Source organism: Narcine bancroftii, chromosome 3 (assembly GCF_036971445.1).
Source record: "Narcine bancroftii isolate sNarBan1 chromosome 3, sNarBan1.hap1, whole genome shotgun sequence".
In the NCBI taxonomy this organism is placed as follows: domain Eukaryota; kingdom Metazoa; phylum Chordata; class Chondrichthyes; order Torpediniformes; family Narcinidae; genus Narcine; species Narcine bancroftii.
In genome coordinates, this window is record NC_091471.1 from 202,226,272 (window position 1) to 202,241,893 (window position 15,622).

The 15,622-nt window shown below is 47.2% G+C and overlaps 1 long non-coding RNA gene and 1 other non-coding gene across 2 annotated transcripts in view; both read left to right on the top strand.

Annotated features, from left to right (window-relative positions):
- LOC138758026 (uncharacterized) overlaps positions 1-14,233 on the top strand; it is a 53,557-nt gene extending 39,324 nt beyond the window's left edge. Inside the window, exons 3-4 of the long non-coding RNA XR_011354066.1 lie at positions 5,803-5,996; positions 11,546-14,233. This is a non-coding gene — a long non-coding RNA (uncharacterized lncRNA). The remainder of the gene's footprint in view (positions 1-5,802; positions 5,997-11,545) is intronic.
- On the top strand, positions 1,267-1,377 carry LOC138759686 (U6 spliceosomal RNA). Its single transcript, XR_011355028.1, has one exon. It is a non-coding gene; the product is annotated as a U6 spliceosomal RNA (small nuclear RNA).
- Positions 14,234-15,622: the final 1,389 nt, after the last annotated feature.

Below are 15,622 nucleotides of genomic sequence, written 5' to 3' on the forward strand. Positions count from 1 at the left end.
GAGGATGCCATCAGGAGGATGGGCCAGCCTGTACATACAACCATATCATTACACCCAGTGAGGATAGTGTATCCACCAGCCTCTGGAAAATGGTTGTATTAAACTCTGAGTCAATGAAAAGCAGCTAGCATATGAGGCATCATTTTCCAAGTGCAGAGTGAAGTGACAAGGCTATAGCATCATCTGTGGAATGGATTCTTCTTTTGGCAAATTGAAATGGGTCCAGCATCTCTGGGAGGTTGTTTTGATGTATTCTATCACCACCCACTTGAAATATGGCATGGAGAGGTTGTTTCCAAGGGTGGGGGAATCTACATCCAGAAGCATAGCCTCAGAATACAAAATTTTCCCTTTAGAATAGAGATAAGGAATGCCATTACCCATAGGGTGGTGAATCTATAGAATTCATTGATACAAATGGTGGTTGAGGCAAAGTCATTGGGTATATTTAAGATAGAGGTAGATCTTGTTTTGGAAGGGAATCAAGGGTTGTGGGGGAAAGGCAGAAGAATGGAATTTTTTAAAAAAGATATTAAATCTGCCATGATGAGATGTCAGGGTGGATTCAATGGACTGAATGGCTCCTATGACTTAAGGTCTTCTGGTCTAAATCCTTTTCCCATTAAGGTGCAGCAACCAGATCATGTAGCCTTTTCACTTACTGGATATTACTGTTATTATAATGTAGTCATTCTTCCCAGTCAAGCTCAGTTTTTAAAGTAAACAAACCTGTGGTGCAACATCTCAAAAGTTAAATTATTGGTCTAGATATCCTGAAACTTCAATCAATAATCAAGAAACTTAAGTTTAAATCACACCGCAACAGCAAGCTATTTCTTTTTTTTTAATTTTTTATTTTTCACACCATAAATCACGTTAGCCATGATATACACTTTTTCTTTTTCACACATATACAGTGTCTTTTTCTCAACAGCAAGCTATTTCAATTCAGTTTATCTGCAATGGTATCTATTTTTCTTTCCACTCACATACCACTTTAAGTAATCCCTGTGCCATCGGTGCCAGGGGTTGCTTAAGGTGGTATGTGAGTGGGAAGGGAAGGTTGAGAATTGCTGCTCTAGACCCAATTGTTACTGAAATATTTTGCTTGAGAAAAATTGTCATTGGCCTATTTCCTTTGGAGTTATGAATCCGTGCACATAAGGAGTCAATTAGGTATGATTAAAACAGTGGTTTTCAAATATTTTCTTTCCTCCCACATACCATCTTAAACAATCCTTGACTAATCACAGAGCACTTATAGCAGTGCTCGTTTCGGCAGCACATATACTAAAATTGGAACGATACAGAGAAGATTAGCATGGCCCCTGTGCAAGGATGACACGCAAAAAAAACCCCAAAAAACAGAGCACTTATAGCATAAGGAATACTTAAAGTGGTATGTGAGTGGAAAGAAAAAGGTTGAGAACCTCTGCATTAAACCATTGGGTTGTTAGTAAAACCCCGCTTATTTGTGAAAGGCAATCAGAGAAAGATCATCACCTTCCATACCTGATTTGGTCGAGATGTGAATCTAGACCCATGATAACTTTTGTTTTTGTGGTACAACCTCTGCATTGTCTGTATGTATGTACTGTATCAGCTGGGCCATGCCCCGAACCTGTGACTCCTCCCTGCTGTAAATCACTATAAAGGCAGTTACGCCCAAAGGCAGTACCTGCCTTGGAACCAGGCCAGCAACGTGAGACGTATCGATGTCTTAAGGTGATTAAAGACTATTAATCACAACTCTCAGTCTAATGTGGTTGATCGATAGTAATACAATTTATTCACCTTAATTTTGGGCCATGGACAAGGCAATACAGGTGGATAAACTGGACACTGACCCTAAAGATCTGGAGGCCTCCATTAAATTTGATCAATGGTTGCACTGCCTCAAGGCATTCATGAGATGCAACAATGTGTAGAGTGAAGAAGACAAATGAGATCTGCTCTTCGCTCAGGTCAGACACCACGTTTTTCAGAAGATAAGGGACTGCACTACTTACTCAGCCTCTATGGAGGTCTGCAGAAATAGTATTGGAACATGATGAACCTCATCTACGGCTGTTTCCTCCTGGGCGGTTGTAGACAAGTGCCTGGTGACTCATTTGACAAGAACCTGCGGGACCTGTGGGAGCTGGGGAGAGCCTGTGGCTGCAGAGAAGTCTCTGCTGCTGCCCATCTAGAAGGTCTGATACGCAACGCATGTGTGGCTGGATTCAAGTCCGATCACATCAGACAGAGACTCCTGGAAAAGGGTGATCAAAGCCTGCAAGAAGTAGTCGAACTGGCTAAAACTCTCAAGACAGCACAGCTGAATGCAGAGGATTTCTCCTCAGGGAACACAGCCACTATGTGGGGAGCTTGGATACCGCCATCTTGGGATGCAGGGTCCCAGATTACTGCTGCCACCATCGAGCATCCAAAGTGCTACTTCTGCAGACACATGAAACATCCCTGAAAGAAATTCCTGGCCCGAAACGCTACATGCTCAGCCTACATGAAGAAGGTACACCATGGGAAGATACTAGGCCCCAACTTTCCTCCAACCGCACCGTGTGTGGCCAGCAGCTGCCGCCACCTTGGACCACGCCACTTCCGGCTTCACCAGTCGTGGGAAACTCACTGCAACCGTGGGGGTGGCAAACCAGAATGGCATCACTTCTGGCATCACTTCTGGTGGCAAAGAGCAGCATTGGATGCACATCATGGGGACAGCCATCTTGGAGGGCATCCCTGAACCAACTCTACAGCAGCAACTCGGACAGTGACCAGTCATTCACCTCAATTATCCTTGATCAGGACAGCCCACATCAACTGGCCATGGCTATGATGAACATCGAGGTAAATGGTCTTGTCACAAACTGCCTATTTGATACAGGGAGCACGGAGAACTTCTCTCATTTAGACACAGTACAGGGCTACACCCTCGCGATAACCCAAGCACAATGTAAAGTCTCCCTGGCCTCCAAATCCCACTTGGCTGAGATCGACAGGAGCTGCACCATGACACTGACTGTGCAGGGCATGAAGAATAAAACTTTAACCTCCTTATCATTCCACCAGTCAATTGGGACTGGACTTCCAGATCCAGCTAAAGAGTGTCCAAATGCAGCTTGATGGCCCACCCCCCCCCCCCCTCTCCATGGTCTGCAATTGCCAATTTTCAAACCACCTGATTCTCCCCTCTGAACATGACCTGCGATCTCTCTACCCTCTAGGTCCCACCACCACCCCTGATTGAGAACCTCACCCCTGACTGCAAGCCAGTCACCACCAAGAGCAAGTGATACAGCCTTGGAGACAGAGCAGGTTAAAGCAGGTTAAACACTACTGGCAGAGGTGTTGGTTGTTAAATGCAGAGAGAAACACTGCATGGTCATCGACTACAGTCAGATCATAAACCATTTCACCCAGCTGGATGCCTATCCATTCTTCTGCATCGCTGACAAGGTGAACGAGATCGCATAGTACCAGGTCTTCTCAACCACTGACCTAAGGTCGGCCTACCACCAACTCCCAACCACCCAGAGGACAGCCCATACACCACCTTCAAGGCAGACAGCTGCCTCAACCATTTCCTCCAGGTCCTCTTCTTGGTCACCAATGGGGTTTCTGCCTTCCAGATAGAGATGGAACAGATAGTGGATGACTATGGACTAAAGGCCACATTTCGTACCTAGACAATGTGACCATCTGTGGCCATGACCAGCAGGATTGTAACGCTAACCTGCAGAAATTTCTCCAGATGGCCAAAAGCCTTAACCTAGCTAAAAGAAGTGCGTGTTCAGAATTTCATGATTGCCCATCATTGGTTGCGCAGTGGAGAATGGTGTCATTGGGCCCAACCCTGACCACACGCGACCCCTGTTGGAACTCCCATTGTCCCATACCCTCAAGGCCCTTAAAAGGTGCTTGGGCTTCTTTACTTATTACGCCCAGTGGGTCCTGAATTACGCAGACAAAGTCCACCCCTGGTGAAATCTACTACCATTTTCCTGTCGGCAGAAGCCCAAGCAGCATTCACATGCATCAAGGGCGACATTGCCAAGGCGGTGATGCATGCTGTGGATGAATCCATCCCCTTCCAGGTGGAGAGTGATGCGTCCGACTTTGCCCTGGCTGCAACGCTCAACTAGATGGACAGGCCCATGGCATTCTTCTCCCGAACCCTCCACGGCTCTGAACTTCTGCACTCAGCCATCGAGAAGGAGGCACAGGCCATAATGGAAGCTGTGGGCCACTGGAGACACGACCTGGCCATAAAATCATTCACCCTGCTGACTGACCAACAAGCAGTTGCCTTATGTTCCACAATAAAGAGTGGGAAAAAAATGAAGAATGACAAGATCCTGAGGTGGAGATTTGAGCTATCCACCTACAACTACGAGATCTTGTACCAGCCTGGGAAGCTCAACGAGCCTCCTGATGCCCTGTCCCGGGGGACATGCACCAACACAGTTGAACCACCTCCAAGTCCTCCACAACAACCTCTGCCATCCTGGAGTCACCAGGCTCTACCACTTTGTTGGAGCCCATAACCTCCCCTAATCAGTTGAGGATATCAGGGAGCTGCTCAGCCTGTGCTGAATGTAAACCCCAATTCTATCGGCCAGACAAAACCCACCTCATCAAATCCTCCTGCCGTTTAGAATGTCTGAGTATGGACTTCAAGGGCCCTCTCCCTTCCATCAACAGGATCGTATACTTCTTAAATATCATTGATAAATACTCTCGTTCACTTTTGCCATCCCCTGCCCAGACATGATCACGGCCACAGCCATAAAGGCATTGCGCAGCATATTCGCTCTGTTTGGAAACCCCTGCTATATCAATAGCGACCGTTTATGAGTGAGGAGCTGTGCCAGTACCTACTAGCCACGGGCATAGCCACGGGCATAGCCATGGGTTATAACCCCCGGGGAAAAGCCAGATAGAAAGGGAGAATACTACAGTCTGGAAGGCAGTCCTCCTAGCCCTCAGGTCGAAAGGCCTACCCATCTCCCAGTGGCAAGATGTCCTCCCTGACGCGCTCCATGCCATCTGGTCCCTCCTCTGTACCGCTATTAACGCGACACCGCATGAAAGACTCTTTTCCTTCCTCAGGAGGTTGGCATCAGGAACACTTTGTCATCCTGGCTGACGATTCCTGGGCCAGTACTGCTCCAGAGGCATATCAGATGCCACAAGACTGACCCTCTGGTTGAGATGTCCACCTCCTCTGCACTAACCCCCAATAAGCTTATGTGGAGTAGGATGGGCAGTAGGACCCAATTTCCATCCAGGACCTGGGGCATGCAGGGGACCCCTCGACAAACCAATCAATATCCTCTCACCGTAACTCCCGGGCAAACAGCCCCACTAATTGCACCTGATGCAGTGCCCCAACCCCAGACCGAGCCACCCCACAGTTCTACTAACCTCCCCTTAGCCACCAGAGGCATAGCCTTTCACGCAAGGGAACCAGCAGCTGAACCACAGCAAATTCTGGTGCTGCGAGCAGGATCCTCGTTTGCAGGATCATGGACAGAAGTGAGAGGGCAACGGCCCTGTCCAAGAACCTAGCTGAAAGGGGCTGAGGCAGGCTCACACACCAAGACCCCTGTATAGAAGGGTGAAGTGAACATCGAGACCGCTGCAAGGACTGAGTGAGATGCTGATAGGACTTAGGTAAATTGAACTCTAAAGCAGCCCAGGGCGACTACGTGGAAGGAAGAGACACCAGTGACGCGCATAAAGGTAGAAGAAAACTGTTGTCGCTTTGCTATTTTGTGTATCCTAATTCTGTTAAGTCCGCAGACAGATGGGAAACTGCCAGACTAAAGAGACAGAGCCCAGTCGAGTGGCTGGTTCCGTTCCCGGGATAAAGCCTAAGCCTGCCATGGGAAAGTCTACGAAGTCGAGATCGAAACAACAACGCAAACGAAAGGAACTGGTAGGAGACCAGCTGCCACCTTCGGGCTCGCCAGTGGACATCGAAATGAACTAGATGGGTAACTGGGACAATGCCATGCTGTTCAGTAACCATCTCTATAGATGGTACCAGGGAGACTGGCCATATGGGGGAATACTTGATTTAAAAGTAATATCCTACTTCAAAGATGATGATCAGTCAGGAGGAACGGATCTGATGTGGGATGTTAATTATTTTAGAGACTGTTTTATAACCTGGACCAAGGTGGCAGGGCGCCACCAAACATGGCCTAAATCGCTGCAGAATAAATCGCCTTCAAGCCCCACGAACCAACTGCCTCCATATCCTGATCCGAACATGAGGGCCCCCCAACCTGTCCCGCTGTATCCATGATTGCCCACAAACTATGACAGGAAAGGATGGGATGATCTAATTCAGACTGCCGCTGCCTATGGCCACCAACAAGTGCCAGGACCTGCCTTGCCAGTGGGGGCGGCAGCTGGTCCAATACCTCCACCTGTACCCACTCCCGCAAGTGTTCCGCCCACACCCATGGATGAGGCCACGCCGCCCAGGGATCCCCAGTGAGAGGGCACCATCCCAAGGATGGAGGAAGGTGCTGAGGAAGAGGTAGGGGATCCCAGGACACAGGTCCATACCCAGAGTCAGACCAAAGCTGGTCTACCTGATTCTACTACTCAATACCCTCGAGTTATGATAGGCAACACCCCAATCTTGAAACCCTGGACGCCAGCTGAGGTGTGGGATATGATCACTAATGCCCCTGACCCTGTTAAGGCCCCAACTAGATTTCACCACTGGCTGGACCAGACCTGCCACCTTTACCATCCCCTACCATGAGAAATCCGGTCATTACTTCAGGCCGCTTACGGCTCTCATTGGCAGGCAGTGAAAGAATCATTCACTGTACTGCCTGGAGTGAATGGGGATTGGAGAACAGATGACACTATGGCAGATAATGGGAATGAGTCCATGGTCCACTGGTTGCAAAACAGGGGAAGAGAAGCTATCATGCAGAGTGCCAAAAGACACGGGGATATTGGAGAGGTCATCCACTGTCTCCAGAAAACGGGAGACAAAATGATGGAATTCGTAATTCGATTTAAAAACACCTGGTTGGAAAATGCTGGGTTGCCCCTACATGATAACCAGACCTTGGCAGTACAAACCTTGCTGAATTGTATGCTGCCCCAAAATGCAAAAATGTATAAGATGAAGCAATTGGATTGGCAAGGAAAGAACTGGGTGGATACTATCACGGTATTGGCTAATATGGATAGGGAAGGACTGTTTAAGCAAAAGGAAAAGCGAGCCGGACAGTTTTATATGCAGATGAAGGGAGAAGAGAGAGGACGAGGTAGATCCAGAGATAAGGGTAACGATCAGTGCCGCAACTGCGAAAAAAGGGGCCATTGGGCCTGGTAGTGTAGAAGTAAATCCTGAGGGAGAGGCAGGCAAAAGGAGGGTACCTGATGCCTAGAGGAATTCAGAACCCAGACAGGTTTATACTCTAACCTGAGCCAGAACTGTGATGCCTATGGCCAGTGACGCCAATTCTCTTTTCGACAACCGAACCCATAGGGGTGCCCAGAGGAACCGGTGGTGCAGGCTCCCCTCATCCATTTGTCCTCCAGCCGAGAGTCCCAACCCATGATCAGTGTAAAATTGAGAGAGAGCAAGAGTTTAATGTTGGTTGATACTGGAGCCACCATGTCCTCTGTACTGCCATCCTCAGGAGTGCCCCTTAGTTATAAGACAATTGGCAGCATTGGGTAACCGGTAGTCCCATGATAGATCCAATTTCACAACCAATGACCCTAATGGTTGGAGAGACCAAGATACAAGAAGAGCTTATTGTTTTGGCCGCTACCCCTGTCCCCATATTAGGGAGACAGGCTCTGTGCAAAATGAACGCGACATTGTACTGCACAGAGGAGGGAATATTTATGGATTTGCCCACCTCTCACGCATATCAGCTTATCCGCACAACGGCAGACGATGATCTCAATATGAACAGAAATCCAACTCACTTTGGCTGGTGGCTAGAGACTAACCCTTTCTCAAACAATTGGAAGAAGTAATGAGGTTATTACAAAGGCCACAGGAATTTTCGGCCCTGCAGCAACTGGGTGCTGTCCAGCAAATTGTGGCCGAGGTAAAGGACCTCCATGTGACATCTGGGTATTTTGCACCCGGAGAGAAGGTCCCACATATAACGGAACAAGAGGACTTTGCGGAGGTAACTGTGGGATCGCAACTGTTTTTCAGACCAGAGGAGATAGGGGCACAGGCCGAATTAAGACTGGACCAGACATCTCATTTCCAACTGCCACACACACAGCCCCACATGTCACCTTGGCGGTGTGTCGGCCTCATCAGCTGAAAGACGTGGGACAGATGGTCACAACTTTGCAGAAGCACGATCACTGACTGCAAGAACCCCAACACCGGGCAGAAAGGGCTTGCGAGGCATATGCTGATTTACAGTTGAAAGAAGGGGATTTTAGTGTAGACATCCTCTTTCACTGCCCTGACACTGGTAGCATTCAGATGGGAAGAAAAATAGTGCTGGCATCCTTCTGCCGAACCTGTCTGCCAAAGTTAATCCACTATAGATGGCCGGCTGCCCTAGCGCAGGTCTCCATGAAAGAGTGGGCACAGTCAAATACACATGTGGGGTTTGTACATACTGCCCTGCTGCATAAGGTTACAGTGAAGGAGAGAGCACCCCTGCCAGCGATAAAACAATATCGCCTTTCTCCGGCCGCTGTTGAAGGCATACGAAGCATCATAGAGGACCTGGAACGACAGGGAGTGCTTGTTCAAACACAAAGCCCCTGCAATGCGCCGATTTTGCCCATACCAAAGAAGGACAAGAACGTCTGGAGATTTGTTCAGGACCTCAGGGCCATAAATGACATTGTGGTGCCAACTGCACCAGTGGTCCCAGACCATCCTGTGCGCCATACCTCCCACCACCACAACTTTCTCTGTCATTGACTTGTGTTCTGCTTTCTTCTCCATACCATTCGCAAAAGAGAGCCAATACCTCTTCGCTTTTACCTATAAAGGCCAACAGTATACATAGACACGCCTTCCCCAGGGCTATACCGAAAGCCCAACCGTATACGCAGCCGCTGTGCAAAGAGACCTGACGACCTCGCCCTACCTGGGGTTTCAACCCTTTTGCAATATGCGGACGACCTGCTAGTAGCATCCCCTGATGATGCTGCATGCGTTTAAGATACTGTCGCTTTGCTACAACTCCTCGCCTGCCGGGCCCACCGTGTCTCCATGCAGAAAATGCAATTCTGCCAGAAGGAAGTAAAATATTTGGGATATATTTTACAGGAGGGAGAGCGAAGAGTGGGCCCAGAAAGAATAGCAGCTGTATGTCAGATAAGCAAACCAACAACAAAAAAGGGAATCCTGGATTTCCTGGGCATGGTGGGATACTGCAGACAGTGGATACCAGAATATCGAGAAATGGACGCAGCACAAAGAGCAGCTACTGTGAAGGGAGAACCGGAGGAAGTGCAGTGGACGAAGGAAAGAGAACAAGCCTTTCTGAATCTTAAGCAGGCTCTGACTCAAGGCCCTGCTCTGGGCCTCCCTAATTATGAGAAACCCTTCATGCTATACGTAGCAGAGAAGAATGGATTTGCTTGTGGAGTGCTGGTGCAACAGCACGGAGGAGGGAAGAGGCCTGTAGCCTACTACTCCACCAAACTCCCGTTAACGGTAATAGGGATGTCCCCATATCTGTGGGCGGTGGCCGCCATGGCAGAGATAGTAGAAAAATCGTTATCTCTGGTGCAGGATCGGCCATGTACGGTGGTCACGGATCATGCCGTACTACTGCTGCTCAATTCGACATCGACACTGCATTTCACCACAGCCTGAAGGACAGGATATGAGGTAGTAGTTATCCCAACCCATTAACACTTACAAAAGATTGGGCTCTTACAACCCTGCCCATCTATTGCCTAAAACAGAAGAGGAAGACCACAAAGGACACGATTGCGTGGCACTGACCGAGCTTGTGACCAGCCCAAGACCTGACCTAAAGACTGACCCAATAGAAGCAGATATCACCTTATGCGTTGACGGGTCTTCACACTGGCCCGGGACGAGGTGCTATATGCGGAGTATGCCATAGTGAATGATGATGAAACTATCAAAGTATACGCCCTACCGGAAGGCACCACTGCACAAATGGTGGAACTGTTCGCCTTAACTAAAGCGTGTGTATTGGCAGACGGAAAAAGAGCAAATATCTATACTGATTCTCAGTATGCTTTTGAAGTGACCCACAATTTCGGCAAGATATGGAAAAATAGAGGGTTCATAACAGCCAGTGGGAAGGGGATAAGGCATATAGAAATGATAGAGGGGCTATTAGAAACCATCCAACTCCCGGCAGAGTTGGCCATTGTTAAATGTCAGGCTCACACCAATCGGAATGATCCTGTGTCAAGGGGAAATGAGTGGGCGACATGGCGGCTAAACTAGTCACCAGCCAACAGAACCCCATATTATCCATGACCCTCAAGCGAGAGGTCAACACTCTCGAGCAATACCAAATGATACAGGAATTAGAAACGAAAACTGCACAGGAGGGGGTTTCTGCCCAAGAATGGCATACGTGGGAAACCCACAGATACCAGATGGTCAAAGGCATATGGAAAAGCAACGATTGTCGAGTGGTGTGTCCAAGAAGCCTGTACCGGCCTATAGTGTAGTTAGCACATGGACAAGCCCATTTGGGAAAGGCAAGAATGCTACATAACATAAAGCAAATTTGGTTTGCACCTGGAATCTCTACCAACATAGAACGACAGGTGAGAAACTGTCTGATCTGTCAGCAAAACATTCGGGGGTGCTCGCCTGCCAAATTTGATAAAATTCCTCCTGCTCACGCCCCTTTCGAGAATTTGCAGATTGACTTTGCCCACATGCCAGCTTGTAGAGGGTTTAAATATCTATTAATGATCGTTGACATGTTCACACGATGGATAGAAGTGTACCCGACAAAACGGGATGACGCTCGGACAGTAGCTAAGATTCTGATTAAAGGATTGATTCTCCGGTATGGGATCCCACGGGGAATAAATAGTGACCGAGGCTCCCACTTCATGTGGAAGATAGTGACTGCAGTAAGTGAAATAATAGGCATAGATTGGAAATTCCACATCCCTTATCAGCCTCAATCTTCTAGTATGGTGGAGAAATTAAATGGAGAAGTAAAAAGGGGATTGGAAAGAACGTGTGGCGAGACAGGACTACCTTAGCCAGAAGCCTTGTCTATAGTATTATACGCCCTACACAATCAGGTAAATCAGAAAACAAAATTGACACCACACAAGGCTCTGATGGGGTGCCCTATGAGCACAGAATAAGACCCCCTATGATGGCGGAAGAGGTTACCAAGGTTTGGATACAGGAAAGCACCCTAGCATATGCCCAGGGGTTGTGTGATGCTGCCCTTTGAATGTATGATAAGATGAAAGCCGCCCAGGGACCATGGCTGGAGGAAAACACCCACCCATTTTTACTGGGAGATCAGGTCATAGTGAAAGTGCTCACGACTGTTCCTTTCTCCCCTAGGTGGAAAGGACCCTACCAAGTCCTCCTAGTCACAGGAACCGCCTTAAAGTTAGATGCACTGGACGACTGGATCCATGCAACCTGGTGTAAGCCATTCCCGGAGGATAATACAGAGAAAGGTGATGCTTGCATGGACAACAATCAAGATATTGGGGCTGTTAATGGGGGGGTTGACGGAAGTAACCACAGAGGAGACAGCCGAGATCTTTCCCAAGGAGAACCCCGATGCTAAGGGGTACTGGGACAACTCCACTATGCATTGTAGAATCATCTGGAATTGGGATCAGTCAGGGTTCCTGGGGTGCGGGGCATCACCAGAACTAACAATAAGACCTCTCCAATACAAAACCGGGAACCTTACAATGACCTTTAGACCCCTGAGCCTCCCGGAGCTGAATGAATGGTGGCAATGACAGCGAGCAGATCCCTATTGGCGCAAAGCGTGGCGAGGGAGAAATGCTTTCCCCAACCTATTCCGATGGATTGGGGAAAGCAAAAAGGGAGCGCTCAATGCAAATTATGCTTATGCCTTTTACCCACAAGACGAGGACTTAGCCCCAGTACCAACAACGGCAGGCCCCACAGGAGTAACCATAAACCTCCTATCCACAAGGACAGCCGCTAGCCCCCCTGCAGACACCAACACTCCCCATGCCCATAGATACCCAGGGCGGACACTTACATTGCCTCTTTGAGACTTGCCAGAAGGTGCTGCAGTCATCCCCTATAGTGCGTGTCGAAAGAACCAAAGACTTGTTGATCCAAACCAAGGCTTTTATTAACTAAAAGACTGGAGCATATCACAAGTAGGTCGACCAGTCCAGAATGACCTGGTCTGGCTAGGAGCAATCCTTTAAGACCTGCCGGTAGGTGTGCTGCACTCTCAGTCAATCACAGTCATCCTACACTACCATCTGTACATATGTACATATTCACATTGGTGATAGAATCTGTAGTATCACATCCCTGCTTATAAACCTCACCCTCCATATATGGTATGATACCTCAGACAATACTAGAGCCTGCCAGAATGTCTACCCTCGTCTAAAGGTGCCTAAACTCCGTGGTAAACTGGGACTAGTAGAAGGAATCCTTGGAGGCGTAGGGACTGGAATGAGAATATTGAATGCTGCAGATATTGAGACACTACAGAATAAGATACAGAAGGTAGGGACTAAGGTTGGGGAAGGAATCAGAATCAGAAATGCATGGGGAAACACGGTGCAGGAGGAGATAGAATTGGGATATCGGGCTCAAATGCGAACATGGACCCATACTGTGTGACTGATGGCTGAGATAGGAAACGTCTTTGGGGAAACCAGGGTGGTGCACAACTATACTAGATGTGTGCTCTTAGAGATCTTGATTCAGTTACTATGGGCAGAATTAGAAAGAAAGGTATTGTCTCACCATACGGCATCTTGGAAAGTTATGTTTAACCTGACGCAGTATTGGCTCCACCCAGACCCGCAGCGTACACGCTGTGACCGTCAGGGATGCAATGTCACCATGCAGCTGGTGAAGGGACAGAACACATCCACCTGGTGCCAGTCTGTGCCAATCCCCCAACTGTTTGGACCCCAATTCTGGGAGCTGATATTCCAAGGAACCTGGGTAGATGAAGACGGTTGCACACACACCGAACAGCCTTGTGCCCAATGGTCTGATGGGATGCTATGTCCGCTACATTCTGCTCTGTATGACCCGTGCAGAAGGCACGTGCACTTGGCTGCTAGTGGCCGTAAACCGGATTGTTGTAGTGGAGGTCCAATCCCATGAAGTATGTACGTATGGGCATTCGGAGATAATCATGAATGGCCAAAAGACACTCTCTCCCCCTGTTCATGGTTGTTTAGAAAAGGTCTACACAATCCATATCCCTAGGGAGAATCATTTTTTTTCACATAGGTTCTATGACACAGGTTAGTGAAGATAGAACTGCCCATCTCAACCCCTTACTCGGGCCGACAGGGAATTATAGCCAGTTGCAGCAGATGCTAAAATAAATTGAACAAATCACCGTAATGCTCCAGAAGCTAGGCCGCACCTTAAGCCAAGCTAAGGTTGACCTGACTTACAGGGAGGGACAACTGGTGCGAATAGCCGACCAGGTCACACAACTTAGTGTCCATCACTGGTGGGGCATTTTTAAGGGATGGTCACCCAGAGCCTCGTCCACCCTACACCTTGCATGGCACCCTGTTGTGATTATGTTCACGGCCCTAGTGGCCTTACTTATGGTGATCATTTGCATGTGGGTTAGAGTGCGCACAATTGTGGGACAGGCTAACGAGACAATAAATAGGGTACAGCGGCGAGTATATCAAGAGGCCATCACCAATAGTCAGGACAAAGAGGATGCTCCCTTAGTGGTGTAGATCTTTGATCTACAAGGAGGGAACTGTGGAAGGAAATATGACTTTAATCAAGTAGATGCCAAGACAGAAGAGGGTGAGGGAGTAACTCACACGAAGTTGTTGGAATGTGATAAGGTTCCATCCTTATCTGTTTCCTGCTTTTCAATCTGTCTTGTAACCATACTGTGTGAGAGGGAGTACATATCCTGTAGCAATTGATTGAAGACTTGTTTGTTTCAGGTTATAAAAGCTTGTTCTCTGCCTGATACAGGCAGAGTCTCTGTTGTGGATTCTCCAAGGTTAACCTTGTCAATAAACTCTTCTGAAATGATCTCCCGGGCTGTGTTTTCTATTTAAATAATTATAGAGTCCCGAAGAAATCGGCGACACCACCTGAATGGCAATTTTAAGGGCTGCTTCTGCTTCTTCGGGTGCATTCTTAGCGGAAAAGCCCTTTTCCATCTCAGCACATACCTGAATGTCCTAAGGTTTTGCTGCATGTAATTTGCTGAGGAGTTGTGAACAATCCCACATCTGAAATTATGTCTGAAGGAAGGTTATTGATGAAGCAGATCATTAGTGCCCAGTTCACAGACCCAAGGAACTCCCTCAGTGATGAATGGAGCTGTGTTGATTGACTTCCAACACCCAGAACCTCCTCTCTTTGTATAAGGTATGACTCCAACCATAAGAATGGTTTTTCTTTGTTGCACATTTTCCTTTGTTTTACCAGAGCTCCTTGATGTCATACTCAGTCAATCTCAAACTTCTTTTTAACCTCTAGGTTTGAGGATGACTGGCTTACATGTGGGTTCTGAGGTGGCTGATGATGGAATTGTGTTATTACTAATTTTTAGTTATTATATATATTTCTTAGTAAAGTTATTTTGTGGGCTGGATTCAGGGACACAGACACTTATATGCAGAAACCATTTTGAGAGATGAAATGTCTACTGGTTCATTGTTGGTTAAAGCTTTGGAAACAACCATAAATCATTAAGTAATTGTCCATTAAAGAAGACAATGCTATTTACTCAGAGAAACACCTAAATTATCTGTTCAAACAAACAGGTTTTTGCTTCAATAATCCGTACAGACAGATTGGAAGTATTGGTTCGTAAATGGTTTTGGAAGAGAAGAACTTCAAACAAAACCAGCAATGATGTCATGTCATGTGATTACAGACACCTCAAGGAGACATCTTTAATATAGCACCAGTCACCAACTGCAGAGACATACTCAGGAGAAGGTCTCCACAGGTTTTCTCCTTCTCATGGGAGATGCACAAAATCAGTGGCAGTGAAAGAGCCGCTTCACTGACTCTTTGTCAAAAGAGGGGAGTTCTCTCATGACCATTTTTAAAAGGTCACTTCATGTCACCCTTGCCTGGGTTTGTTAAAATCAATGTGTAAAACAAGTTCTAGAACCTCTATGCAAGAGAGGGAAATCATTCATATGAAGAAACAAATCTCTGAATACAAATCTGCAAAGAATTTGTGTGTTTGAGAATTATTGAATGGCATTTTTAAAGACTCTGAGTTTCAACAGAAAAGTTGTCGGAGACTGAAGTTAAAATCATCTCTTCAGAATTATGCCTAAACTGTAATCGTTTTAGGATTTTCCACACACACACACATAAATACATTTGTGCATAGTAGGGTTAAATTTAAAATTAAGTAAGATTTATATTATTAATAGATATTAATAAAAAATATTGTTT